This window comes from Drosophila ficusphila, unplaced genomic scaffold, assembly GCF_018152265.1.
Source record: "Drosophila ficusphila isolate 14025-0441.05 unplaced genomic scaffold, ASM1815226v1 contig_657, whole genome shotgun sequence".
Taxonomy (NCBI): domain Eukaryota; kingdom Metazoa; phylum Arthropoda; class Insecta; order Diptera; family Drosophilidae; genus Drosophila; species Drosophila ficusphila.
The window spans coordinates 173468-187371 of NW_025064589.1; the positions used below are offsets into that span (position 1 = coordinate 173468).

Genomic DNA, 13904 nt, shown 5'->3' on the forward strand with positions numbered 1-13904 from the left:
AGCCATTATACGGATATATTTATTATATCTTATGGTATTGGGTTTTGATGCAAGCTTCTTGATCAAAGTATCACGAGTTTGTTATATAATCGCAAACAAATTCTTTAATAAAACGATGCATTTATGTATTTTTGATTTGAAAATTTGGTATAACTCCAATTACTCAGGTATGATCCAATTTAAGGACATTGCCAGGTAGGGAGTTTGACTGGGGCGGTACATCTCTCAAATAATAACGGAGGTGTCCCAAGGCCAGCTCAGTGCGGACAGAAACCACACATAGAGCAAAAGGGCAAATGCTGACTTGATCTCGGTGTTCAGTACACACAGGGACAGCAAAAGCTCGGCCTATCGATCCTTTTGGTTTAAAGAGTTTTTAACAAGAGGTGTCAGAAAAGTTACCATAGGGATAACTGGCTTGTGGCGGCCAAGCGTTCATAGCGACGTCGCTTTTTGATCCTTTGATGTCGGCTCTTCCTATCATTGTGAAGCAAAATTCACCAAGCGTTGGATTGTTCACCCATGCAAGGGAACGTGAGCTGGGTTTAGACCGTCGTGAGACAGGTTAGTTTTACCCTACTAATGACAAAACGTTGTTGCGACAGCATTCCTGCGTAGTACGAGAGGAACCGCAGGTACGGACCAATGGCACAATACTTGTTCGAGCGAACAGTGGTATGACGCTACGTCCGTTGGATTATGCCTGAACGCCTCTAAGGTCGTATCCGTGCTGGACTGCAATGATAAATAAGGGGCAATTTGCATTGTATGGCTTCTAAACCATTTAAAGTTTATAATTCATTTTATAAACGACAATGGATGTGATGCCAATGTAATTTGTAACATAGTAAATTGGGAGGATCTTCGATCACCTGATGCCGCGCTAGTTACATATAAAAACATTATTTAATACAATGACAAAGCCTAGAATCAATTGTAAACGACTTTTGTAACAGGCAAGGTGTTGTAAGTGGTTGAGCAGCTGCCATACTGCGATCCACTGAAGCTTATCCTTTGCTTGATGATTCGATATTTAATAAAATAACGAAATGGAAAGAATATTATAATTATTAAATTTATTTTGATAATTATAATTTTGGATTTTTGGGGAATCCAAAGAAAAGGTAGCCAAAAAGTACTCGTCATATTATTAGTGACGCATATAAGATCATGTCAAAGTAAAAGAAACAAAGTAATGTTTGAGATTAACTATGAATCCACTTTTACGGTAGCCAAATGTTCCGTCATATTATTAGTGACGCATATAAGATCATGTCAAAGTAAAAGAAACAAAGTAATGTTTGAGATTAACTATGAATCCACTTTTACGGTAGCCAAATGTTCCGTCATATTATTAGTGACGCATATAAGATCATGTCAAAGTAAAAGAAACAAAGTAATGTTTGAGATTAACTATGAATCCACTTTTACGGTAGCCAAATGTCCCGTCATATTATTAGTGACGCATATAAGATCATGTCAAAGTAAAAGAAACAAAGTAATGTTTGAGATTAACTATGAATCCACTTTTACGGTAGCCAAATGTCCCGTCATATTATTAGTGACGCATATAAGATCATGTCAAAGTAAAAGAAACAAAGTAATGTTTGAGATTAACTATGAATCCACTTTTACGGTAGCCAAATGTTCCGTCATATTATTAGTGACGCATATAAGATCATGTCAAAGTAAAAGAAACAAAGTAATGTTTGAGATTAACTATGAATCCACTTTTACGGTAGCCAAATGTTCCGTCATATTAGTGACGCATATAAGATCATGTCAAAGTAAAAGAAACAAAGTAATGTTTGAGATTAACTATGAATCCACTTTTACGGTAGCCAAATGTTCCGTCATATTATTAGTGACGCATATAAGATCATGTCAAAGTAAAAGAAACAAAGTAATGTTTGAGATTAACTATGAATCCACTTTTACGGTAGCCAAATGTTCCGTCATATTATTAGTGACGCATATAAGATCATGTCAAAGTAAAAGAAACAAAGTAATGTTTGAGATTAACTATGAATCCACTTTTACGGTAGCCAAATGTTCCGTCATATTATTAGTGACGCATATAAGATCATGTCAAAGTAAAAGAAACAAAGTAATGTTTGAGATTAACTATGAATCCACTTTTACGGTAGCCAAATATTCCGTCATATTATTAGTGACGCATATAAGATCATGTCAAAGTAAAAGAAACAAAGTAATGTTTGAGATTAACTATGAATCCACTTTTACGGTAGCCAAATGTCCCGTCATATTATTAGTGACGCATATAAGATCATGTCAAAGTAAAAGAAACAAAGTAATGTTTGAGATAACTATATATAAACCTCTTTACGGTAACCAAGAGTCTCGTCACATTAATAATAATAGTTAATGAATGTATAGCCATATAGATGATTGGTGACCGGTAATGAATAAAAAAAAAAAAACCTATATTTAATATATCTATAAATAATACATATTATTTGCGGAATCGTTCATATAATATTATACTATGATATAATATTATTAAAATAGGTAATTAATTTATTATTACGATATAAGTCACCCTGACTAACAAAAGATTTTTTAAAATACACAATTGAATGGCGGGAGTAACTGTAACTTTTAAAGTGTAGTTCAATGCCTTGTTAATCAATTAGTAATGTTCATCAATAAATTAATCAAATTCCTACTGTCCCGAAGAATTGCTACTGGGATAAAATTAAATTAAACCAACGCGGCTGGTGCTCACACTAAACACTTTTTTTCCATTAAAAATCATTATAGGTAGGCAAGGCAGTTTTGCCGATCAAAGTATTCTTCAAAATATATGAAATTATGATATCCGAATATATATATATATATATATATATGATATCAATAATATAAATAAATTTACCATATACATATGAAAATCAGTATGAATATCAATTATATGAAGAAATATATATCATATGTATATAAAAAAGTATGAAATATACCTATAAACCTACCTATAAGTGGTTGCCGACTCAAGTATTGTTTAAAACATATGATATGCATATGATTTTGTCAATAATATTAATAAATTAATCATATACATATGAAAATCAGCATAAATATCAATTATATTAAGAAATATATCATATGTATATAAAAAAGTATGAAATATACCTATAAACTCTTAAGTAAATTAAGAGAAAGCCACAGTGTGGGCTCATCTAGTACAGAAAACACCCGATATCTAGATAGGGTGTTCAAAAACTATTATAGGTAGGCAGTGGTTGCCGACCCAAGTATTGTTCAAAACATATGATATGCATATGATTTTGTCAATAATATTAATAAATTAACCATATACATATGAAAATCAGCATAAATATCAATTATATTAAGAAATATATCATATGTATATAAAAAAGTATGAAATATACCTATAAACTCTTAAGTAAATTGAGAGAAAGCCACAGTGTGGGCTCATCTAGTACTGAAAACACCCGATATCTAGATAGGGTGTTCAAAAACTATTATAGGTAGGCAGTGGTTGCCGACCCAAGTATTGTTCAAAACATATGATATGCATATGATTTTGTCAATAATATTAATAAATTAACCATATACATATGAAAATCAGCATAAATATCAATTATATTAAGAAATATATCATATGTATATAAAAAAGTATGAAATATACCTATAAACTCTTAAGTAAATTAAGAGAAAGCCACAGTGTGGGCTCATCTAGTACAGAAAACACCCGATATCTAGATAGGGTGTTCAAAAACTATTATAGGTAGGCAGTGGTTGCCGACCCAAGTATTGTTCAAAACATATGATATGCATATGATTTTGTCAATAATATTAATAAATTAACCATATACATATGAAAATCAGCATAAATATCAATTATATTAAGAAATATATCATATGTATATAAAAAAGTATGAAATATACCTATAAACTCTTAAGTAAATTAAGAGAAAGCCACAGTGTGGGCTCATCTAGTACAGAAAACACCCGATATCTAGATAGGGTGTTCAAAAACTATTATAGGTAGGCAGTGGTTGCCGACCCAAGTATTGTTCAAAACATATGATATGCATATGATTTTGTCAATAATATTAATAAATTAACCATATACATATGAAAATCAGCATAAATATCAATTATATTAAGAAATATATCATATGTATATAAAAAAGTATGAAATATACCTATAAACTCTTAAGTAAATTAAGAGAAAGCCACAGTGTGGGCTCATCTAGTACAGAAAACACCCGATATCTAGATAGGGTGTTCAAAAACTATTATAGGTAGGCAGTGGTTGCCGACCCAAGTATTGTTCAAAACATATGATATGCATATGATTTTGTCAATAATATTAATAAATTAACCATATACATATGAAAATCAGCATAAATATCAATTATATTAAGAAATATATCATATGTATATAAAAAAGTATGAAATATACCTATAAACTCTTAAGTAAATTAAGAGAAAGCCACAGTGTGGGCTCATCTAGTACAGAAAACACCCGATATCTAGATAGGGTGTTCAAAAACTATTATAGGTAGGCAGTGGTTGCCGACCCAAGTATTGTTCAAAACATATGATATGCATATGATTTTGTCAATAATATTAATAAATTAACCATATACATATGAAAATCAGCATAAATATCAATTATATTAAGAAATATATCATATGTATATAAAAAAGTATGAAATATACCTATAAACTCTTAAGTAAATTAAGAGAAAGCCACAGTGTGGGCTCATCTAGTACAGAAAACACCCGATATCTAGATAGGGTGTTCAAAAACTATTATATTATTATTTGTTCTGTCTTTATTTTGCGTATTTAAGATCTGTCCCAATTAGGACAATAATTAAATTGTTTCTCGGTTACATTCTTGGGGGAACATTTCATAGTTTTCTGGGTGGGAGTTTTACATTCGTGTTATTGGGTTTATTATTGGGTTAGGTTACAGCAGGGAGTTTATTCATTTGCCAGGTCCCTGGGGTGTGTTCGCCGGAGCCTTCTGCGCACTCCACTCTCTGTTAGGTTGAACGCTAGGATGTTGGGATGTTGTGACAGCTTGTCGAAGTGTCTCCTGCTCGCCTTCTCTATTTCGTCCTTCACCCAGGGCACGCCAAGTGCATCGTGGATGGCCTCGGTAGTGTGGTATATGTGGGCGCCCGAGACCATTCTTAAGGCTTTATTTTGTAGCCTCTGTATGCTTCGTCGGTTGGAATACGATGCAGTACCCCACAGTTGGATACCGTAGGTCCAAATCGGCTTGATGATGGTGTAGTAGACCAGTAGCTTATGCCTGTTCTTCAGTTTTGATCTCCTACCCATTAACCACCGGTACTGATTGATTCTGTCTTCCGCTTGCTTTCTTTTCTTCTGGATGTGGGCGCGCCAGGTTAAACGCCTGTCCAGGGTCATACCGAGGTATTTCGGGTTTGGATCATCCGGAATGACGACTCCATTGAGGGTGACTGGCGGGCAGTTACCTTGTCTTAGAGTGAAGGTGGTCTGGGTGGACTTGTCCTCGTTGACGGTGATGTTCCACTTCCGCAGCCAGGGCTCAATAGCGTCCAACTGTTGTTGGATGATATCAGAGGCTCCGATCGTGGAGTTGGCGGTTGCTAGGAAAGCGGTGTCGTCAGCGTAGGTGGCTACGGTTAGGCCCTCGTTGCTGATGACTGGGAGGTCGGCTGTGTACAAGGTGTATAGTATTGGCCCGAGTACACTCCCCTGAGGCACTCCAGCATTGATGTTCTTTGTGGATGACTTCATTTCACCGCTTCTCACTTGGAAAGTCCTGCCCTCCAGGTATGAGCGCAGTACTGCGTAAAACGGGTGTGGCAAATTGTTATTGATTTTCAGCAGAAGTCCTGGATGCCAAACTCGGTCAAAAGCCTGCTTGATGTCTAGCAGCACGGCGCAGCAGTATTTTCTCTCCTCAAACGCGTTAAGGATTGTGCTGACTAGACGATGGCATTGCTCTGGTGTTGAGTGGGAGCGTCTGAAGCCAAACTGGTGATTAGGAATCAAACCAGCCTCGTCCAGCAACGGCAATACTCTACGCAAAAATATTCTTTCGAATATTTTGGAGAGTATTGCCAGAAGACTAATCGGACGGTAGGAGGCGAGATTGGCTTCAGGTTTTCCGGGCTTGGGAATCATTATAACTTCTGCTTTTTTCCACGAAGACGGAAAATGGCCTATTTGGAAGCATCCATTAATAATGTTCATTAGCAACTGAACGCAAGAAGGTGGAAGACGTTTAATGGCGATTGCCTCGATGCCGTCGTTTCCAGGCGACTTTTTGATTTTGAGCCCCTTTATTTCGGCTTCAACCTCTTCGACTGTGACTGGGTCGATTGGACTCGAGCTGTGGTCGAGTCGAGCTGTGGTTTCACTGAGCGTATTATCAGCTTCGCCTTGGGTGCAGCTCATCAAGGGGGTAAAAACTCCTTCTAGGTGTTCAGCAAAAGCCTCTGCTCTATCCGGGTCGTTGCGGCACCACGTCCCATCTGCTTTCTTAACTGCAGCGACTCGCTTGGCTGGCCGTTTGATGCATTTCGTCACACGCCACAAGCTGTGTTGTGGATCCCCTGGTTCGAGTTCGCTCAGGAACTCCTCGAAAGCACCTCGCTTCAGCTCTTGCAGTCTCGCCCTGAGCCGTTTTGCTGCTCCATTGAAGGCTCGTTTATCCCACTGGTTTCTGGAAATAAACCAAGCTCTTCTCAGTCTTCGTTTTTCTGCGACAAGTGCAGCAATTTCAGGCGACCACAGATGTAGGTTCGTGTGAGGTGGTCCTGAAGTGCGTGAGACTCTTGGCGTCGCGTATGCGGCGGCGTTGTGCATTTCTCGTGTCAGCTTGTCCACTGCAGCGTCGATTTGTTCGGAGGAGGTCAGATCAGTATCCGGGTCAATTTCGTCCATCATCCAGGCTGCGTACGCTTCGAAATTAGTGCTCTTGCTGAACATCTTTGGACGACTGTCTTTTTTCCGTACCGGAAGATTGATGAACAGCTCGACAGCACTGTGGTCCGATAGCAGGTCTGCGTTAGGGTGGCAGGCGACTTTGGAGTGGTGTATCCCTTTGGAGAGCGCTATATCGAGGATATCAGGGTGTTTAGAAGGGTCCGTGGGCCAGTAGGTGGGTTCTCCTGTAGAGTGACAGTCAATGCCTCTACGTTGGATGCATCTATATAGTGCATTTCCCTTGGGGTTATTTAATCGGCTTCCCCACCACTGGTGTTTGGCGTTAAGGTCTCCGGCCAGAACAAATTTTTCACCCATATCGCTCAACAGTAGGTCAAATTGACTCTCAGTTACCTTGTTTTTTGGGGGAGGTAGACAGAGGCAATCGTGAGATTCCCGATTGGGGTGGAGACGTTTACCTTGGCGCACTGGATCCAGTCCTCCTGCAGAGTAGCTAGCTCGCTGTATTTAATCCCTGCTTTTATTATGATAGCCGCTCCGCCGTGGGCTCTTCCGCTGGGGTGATCTGCGTGGATGATGTCGTACCCGCGTAGATGGATATATGATCTGCTGGAAAAATGGGTTTCTGATATAAGCAGAATGTCTATAGAGTTGGTGAATATGAAATGTTCCACTTCTAGCCTGTGGTTTACTAGGCCGTTAGCATTCCAAAAGGCTAAGTGCAATCCTATTTGCTGCAGACTTGTGAGAGTATGGAGCTAATCATCAGGGTCATCTGCTTGAACATCTTGTCCATAACTTTTTCGAGAAGATTCTCCATCCTTTCCATTAGGACCGTCACTTGGTCCGCCTGTGGCATCTCGGGGACTGGTGGCTGTTGCGGTTGCGGTTGTGGTCCAAGGCCAGCCTTAGCTATATCAGCATAGCTTCTTCCTATTGTGTTCGCCGATAGGTACGTCTGGCGTGGACCGTTTGTCAGCACGGGATGGGAAGTTTTAGGAGCCATATTTGCCTTGGCCTTCTTGTAAGCAGGGCATCCTCTGTACGATGACGGGTGGGCGCCGCTGCAGTGGACGCATCTGGCCGCCTCTTCTCTCTTCTTTTTGCATTCGGACGTCGCGTGTTCCTCTCCGCATTTGACGCATCTTGCCTGCAGCCTGCAATAACGTTGGCTGTGTCCGTAGCCTTGGCACCTGTAGCATTGGGGAATATCGTCAAATTTATGAGGGGGTTCCACCGTCACGACCGATCTGCAGAGCCTCTTGATGTTGAAGGCTTCCTTGTTGTTGGTTCCTGGCTCCAGATTGATGAAGAACAAGGGCAGAGGGTTCTTACTGCGGTGTCCAATGGCATTACGTCCGTCCCTGACAATATGTCCCATGCTTTTCAGTTCCTCCTTAATGTAGTCAATGGGCGTGGAGTGGTGCAGGCCTTTGACGACAATCCTGTATGCACGTTCGTCTCGTGGTTGGTAGGTAAAGTACCTTATACCGGCGGAGTCCAATTGTGCCTTTACTGCCGAGTAGCTGGCTTTGTCAGGCATCATAACCCTGATCTGGTTGTCCCTCGTGGCCTTGTATGTGAAGTCCATATCATTGCCAACGATCTTGGTGACTGACTCAATGAGCGACTTGATGTTAGTCACGTCGGGTATGAAGATCGGCGGAGGCTTGATCGTCTTCGGCTGCTTCGTTTTCGGTGGTTTTCTTTGGGCATCGGCTGGGGTCTTCTCCTCCTTCGTCTCGCTCTCACTGTCGCTCTCCGAGTCGCTGTCGTCGCCAGAGAGAAGAGCAAAAGAATTGTTCTTCAGCCTTTCGGGAACTTCACCCCTAGCTCGGGCCGCCGCACTGGTGCTGGGTTGGTCATTTAGGGAGCGATTTTTAGGGTCCTTACGCCTGATCTCGCCAGGCTCCGTGGACGAGCTGGAGTCGTCGCTAGAAGTGGCGTACTTCTTGGCGAAGGCCTTTTTTCTGGGAGGAGAGAGGGGATTGGGTGATCGGGGGGGGACGGGGGGGACGGGAAGGACGGGGAGGCGCTTGCCAGTCCATCTCCATAGAGGGAGTGGAAGCTGGAGCAGATAAGCTGCCCGGATGGCAGGCCACGCTACTTGGGCTCGGTGTGCGGTTTTCACCTTCTGCCTTATCTGCTTTGCTAACACGCACAATAAATTGCACGTGTGTTAGTGTTGTTTACGCGCGCGGCTTGATCACGCTATCGCGGCGACCAATCAGAGCGCGCTTCACGAGATAAGCTCGGGCTTATCGCAAAACTGTGTCGTTGTTGTTGTTTTGGATGTACGCTTTGCTGCGGTCCGTAGGCACGTCTTTACTCGTCGAGTGTCCGATCGCGACTGAAAAAAAACTATTATAGGTAGGCAGTGGTTGCCGACCCAAGTATTGTTCAAAACATATGATATGCATATGATTTTGTCAATAATATAAATAAATTTACCATATACATATGAAAATCAGCATAAATATCAATTATATTAAGAAATATATCATATGTATATAAAAAAGTATGAAATATACCTATAAACTCTTAAGTAAATTAAGAGAAAGCCACAGTGTGGGCTCATCTAGTACAGAAAACACCCGATATCTAGATAGGGTGTTCAAAAACTATTATAGGTAGGCAGTGGTTGCCGACCCAAGTATTGTTCAAAACATATGATATGCATATGATTTTGTCAATAATATAAATAAATTTACCATATACATATGAAAATCAGCATAAATATAAATTATATGAAGAAGTAATTCATATGTATATAAAAAGTACTGAATTCAATATTCTCTTAAGTTATTATAGGAGAATAACTGTAGGGTGGGTGGCAAGCCCAATTGAAAATGCCCGATTTCAAGACATCGATGCAAAAAACTACTATAGGATGGTCAGTGGATGTCCATCTAGAATTGATATAAATCTATGTATATAATATGATTTAGTCAATGTTGACAATATATATTATAATATTATCCGTATAAATTTGTTTCTTTATTCTTTTTGAATACGAGACTTGGCTGAGCGGACTAATATTATTAAAACTCAAGATAATAACGTTGAAACGTGCGCCAAGGTTATATATGTATATATATAATAACAATTGGTTTCCAATTATTATCGTTAATTTTTGGTGGCAGGCTAATATAATGTATATTAAATTAGTACCTGCCTTAAAATCGGACGCACTATATCGTTTGCCGGTATAGTGAGTTCAAATAAAATAATAATATTTTTTAATAATATTATTATTAAATAAATACTTATTTTTCATATGCGCTCGGTTTTATATTATATATCATTCGAGAGTTATATGGAAAAATGTTAAATTTTAAATTTAACATCAAAATACAAATGATTTAATTCAATATTTATATTGATTAAACAAAAATTGCAAATGTGTGGATACATAAATAATTATGTATGTTGAAATAAAATGATATTTTAGAATAAAATATTGTACATATAATAAAATTATAGTAGCAAATATATATTAAATAAAAATTATGTTATAAAATTATACATACATACGTATATTTATATATATGATGTAATGAATAATTCTTATAACATCTAAAACTTGTTATATTAGTGGCGAAACAAGTATAAAACAAAACATAAAAGAAGGATTACGAATGCTATACAAGTTTTGGCCGTAATCAAATTCAAAAAATAGAATATTAAAATAATAGATCTATAATATTTATATTGCATTATTTCTATTCGAAAATATGAATGAAATATGTAAAGAAAAACATTATTCTGGTTGATCCTGCCAGTAGTTATATGCTTGTCTCAAAGATTAAGCCATGCATGTCTAAGTACACACGAATTAAAAGTGAAACCGCAAAAGGCTCATTATATCAGTTATGGTTCCTTAGATCGTTAACAGTTACTTGGATAACTGTGGTAATTCTAGAGCTAATACATGCAATTAAAACATGAACCTTTATGGGACATGTGCTTTTATTAGGCTAAAACCAAGCGATCGCAAGATCGTTATATTGGTTGAACTCTAGATAACATGCAGATCGTATGGTCATGTACCGACGACAGATCTTTCAAATGTCTGCCCTATCAACTTTTGATGGTAGTATCTAGGACTACCATGGTTGCAACGGGTAACGGGGAATCAGGGTTCGATTCCGGAGAGGGAGCCTGAGAAACGGCTACCACATCTAAGGAAGGCAGCAGGCGCGTAAATTACCCACTCCCAGCTCGGGGAGGTAGTGACGAAAAATAACAATACAGGACTCATATCCGAGGCCCTGTAATTGGAATGAGTACACTTTAAATCCTTTAACAAGGACCAATTGGAGGGCAAGTCTGGTGCCAGCAGCCGCGGTAATTCCAGCTCCAATAGCGTATATTAAAGTTGTTGCGGTTAAAACGTTCGTAGTTGAACTTGTGCTTCATACGGGTAGTACAACTTACATTTGTGGTTAGTACTATACCTTTATGTATGTAAGCGTATTACCGGTGGAGTTCTTATATGTGATTAAGTACTTGTATTTTTTCATATGTTCCTCCTATTTAAAAACCTGCATTAGTGCTCTTAAACGAGTGTTATTGTGGGCCGGTACAATTACTTTGAACAAATTAGAGTGCTTAAAGCAGGCTTCAAATGCCTGAATATTCTGTGCATGGGATAATGAAATAAGACCTCTGTTCTGCTTTCATTGGTTTTCAGATCAAGAGGTAATGATTAATAGAAGCAGTTTGGGGGCATTAGTATTACGACGCGAGAGGTGAAATTCTTGGACCGTCGTAAGACTAACTTAAGCGAAAGCATTTGCCAAAGATGTTTTCATTAATCAAGAACGAAAGTTAGAGGTTCGAAGGCGATCAGATACCGCCCTAGTTCTAACCATAAACGATGCCAGCTAGCAATTGGGTGTAGCTACTTTTATGGCTCTCTCAGTCGCTTCCCGGGAAACCAAAGCTTTTGGGCTCCGGGGGAAGTATGGTTGCAAAGCTGAAACTTAAAGGAATTGACGGAAGGGCACCACCAGGAGTGGAGCCTGCGGCTTAATTTGACTCAACACGGGAAAACTTACCAGGTCCGAACATAAGTGTGTAAGACAGATTGATAGCTCTTTCTCGAATCTATGGGTGGTGGTGCATGGCCGTTCTTAGTTCGTGGAGTGATTTGTCTGGTTAATTCCGATAACGAACGAGACTCAAATATATTAAATAGATATCTTCAGGATTATGGTGTTGAAGCTTATATAGCCTTCATTCATGGTGGGCAGTAAAATGTTTATTGTGTTTGAATGTGTTTATGTAAGTGGAGCCGTACCTGTTGGTTTGTCCCATTATAAGGACACTAGCTTCTTAAATGGACAAATTGCGTCTAGCAATAATGAGATTGAGCAATAACAGGTCTGTGATGCCCTTAGATGTCCTGGGCTGCACGCGCTACAATGAAAGTATCAACGTGTATTTCCTAGACCGAGAGGTCCGGGTAAACCGCTGAACCACTTTCATGCTTGGGATTGTGAACTGAAACTGTTCACATGAACTTGGAATTCCCAGTAAGTGTGAGTCATTAACTCGCATTGATTACGTCCCTGCCCTTTGTACACACCGCCCGTCGCTACTACCGATTGAATTATTTAGTGAGGTCTCCGGACGTGATCACTGTGACGCCTTGCGTGTTACGGTTGTTTCGCAAAAGTTGACCGAACTTGATTATTTAGAGGAAGTAAAAGTCGTAACAAGGTTTCCGTAGGTGAACCTGCGGAAGGATCATTATTGTATATAATATCTTTACCGTAAACAACAATAACTTGTTTTAATTATAAAATATATTTTTATAATATAACAAGATAAAATTGCCAAACAATTATATATTTATAAAAAAAGAAGTTCAATGAAAATTTGGATTAAATTTTTTTATAAATAAAATCAAGCAAACAAGAATAATAATCAAGCAAATTAAATTGTATTATAATATATTCACAAATTTATGTTTATATATTATAATATGAAACTTGCGTGTATATGGACCATAATATACACGCGTTGCGAATATGTATTGTTCATCATAGTTATGGGCATACATTGGCTAATGCAACAACCTAAAATGTTGAATGTTGTACCTGGTTTACTTCAGGTTAATGTTTTATATAAAAAACGCAATATTATATCACATTAAAATTATATGAAATTGTAAATTATCCAAGTAATAAATGGTATAATATTGTTTATATAAAACTAAGACATTTCGCAGCATTTCGTTTTAGGTATAAAAAAAAAGATTTATTGAAGGAATTGATATATGCCAGTAAAATGGTGTATTTTTAATTTCTTTCAATAAATTCATATTTGACAAATTGAAATAATAAATATAAAAACTCTAAGCGGTGGATCACTCGGCTCATGGGTCGATGAAGAACGCAGCAAACTGTGCGTCATCGTGTGAACTGCAGGACACATGAACATCGACATTTTGAACGCATATCGCAGTCCATGCTGTTATGGTACTTTAATTAATTTTTTAGTGCTGCTTGGACTACATATGGTTGAGGGTTGTAAGACTATGCTAATTAAGTTGTTTAGAAATTTGGTAATCAAATTTCTAAGCATATGGTATATTATTGGATAAAAATTTTAATTAAATATAATTATTATTTTTATTCATAATATTAAAATATCTATGGAAAACATTATCTCACATTATAAATAATTTGATTGTGAAAAACGAAGAAAAATATTTTCATTTTCAATCATATAATACTGAGGAATGTCTAGCATAAAAAATGTTTGAAATATTTTTCATCTAGAATTGTCTCTTATTAATGATTTAGTAAAATTGAAATCTTTTGTAAATGTTATTGTTCTTCGTTAAATTCGTTTAAAACTCATAACTAAATTAAAACTAATTAACGAAAAAAATTTTTATACGAATTCATTAAATGTTTCTCCATTATATAAATGTAAAGAATATATTGAAAAAAAAAATG

General features: G+C 37.8%; 2 non-coding genes across 2 annotated transcripts; both read left to right on the forward strand.

Moving 5' to 3' along the window:
* The first annotated feature begins 10698 nt into the window (after positions 1–10698).
* Positions 10699–12693, forward strand: LOC122320619. The gene has a single exon (XR_006245736.1). It is a non-coding gene; the product is annotated as a small subunit ribosomal RNA (ribosomal RNA).
* Positions 12694–13293: 600 nt separating this feature from the next.
* Positions 13294–13473, forward strand: LOC122320610. The gene has a single exon (XR_006245727.1). It is a non-coding gene; the product is annotated as a 5.8S ribosomal RNA (ribosomal RNA).
* Positions 13474–13904: the final 431 nt, after the last annotated feature.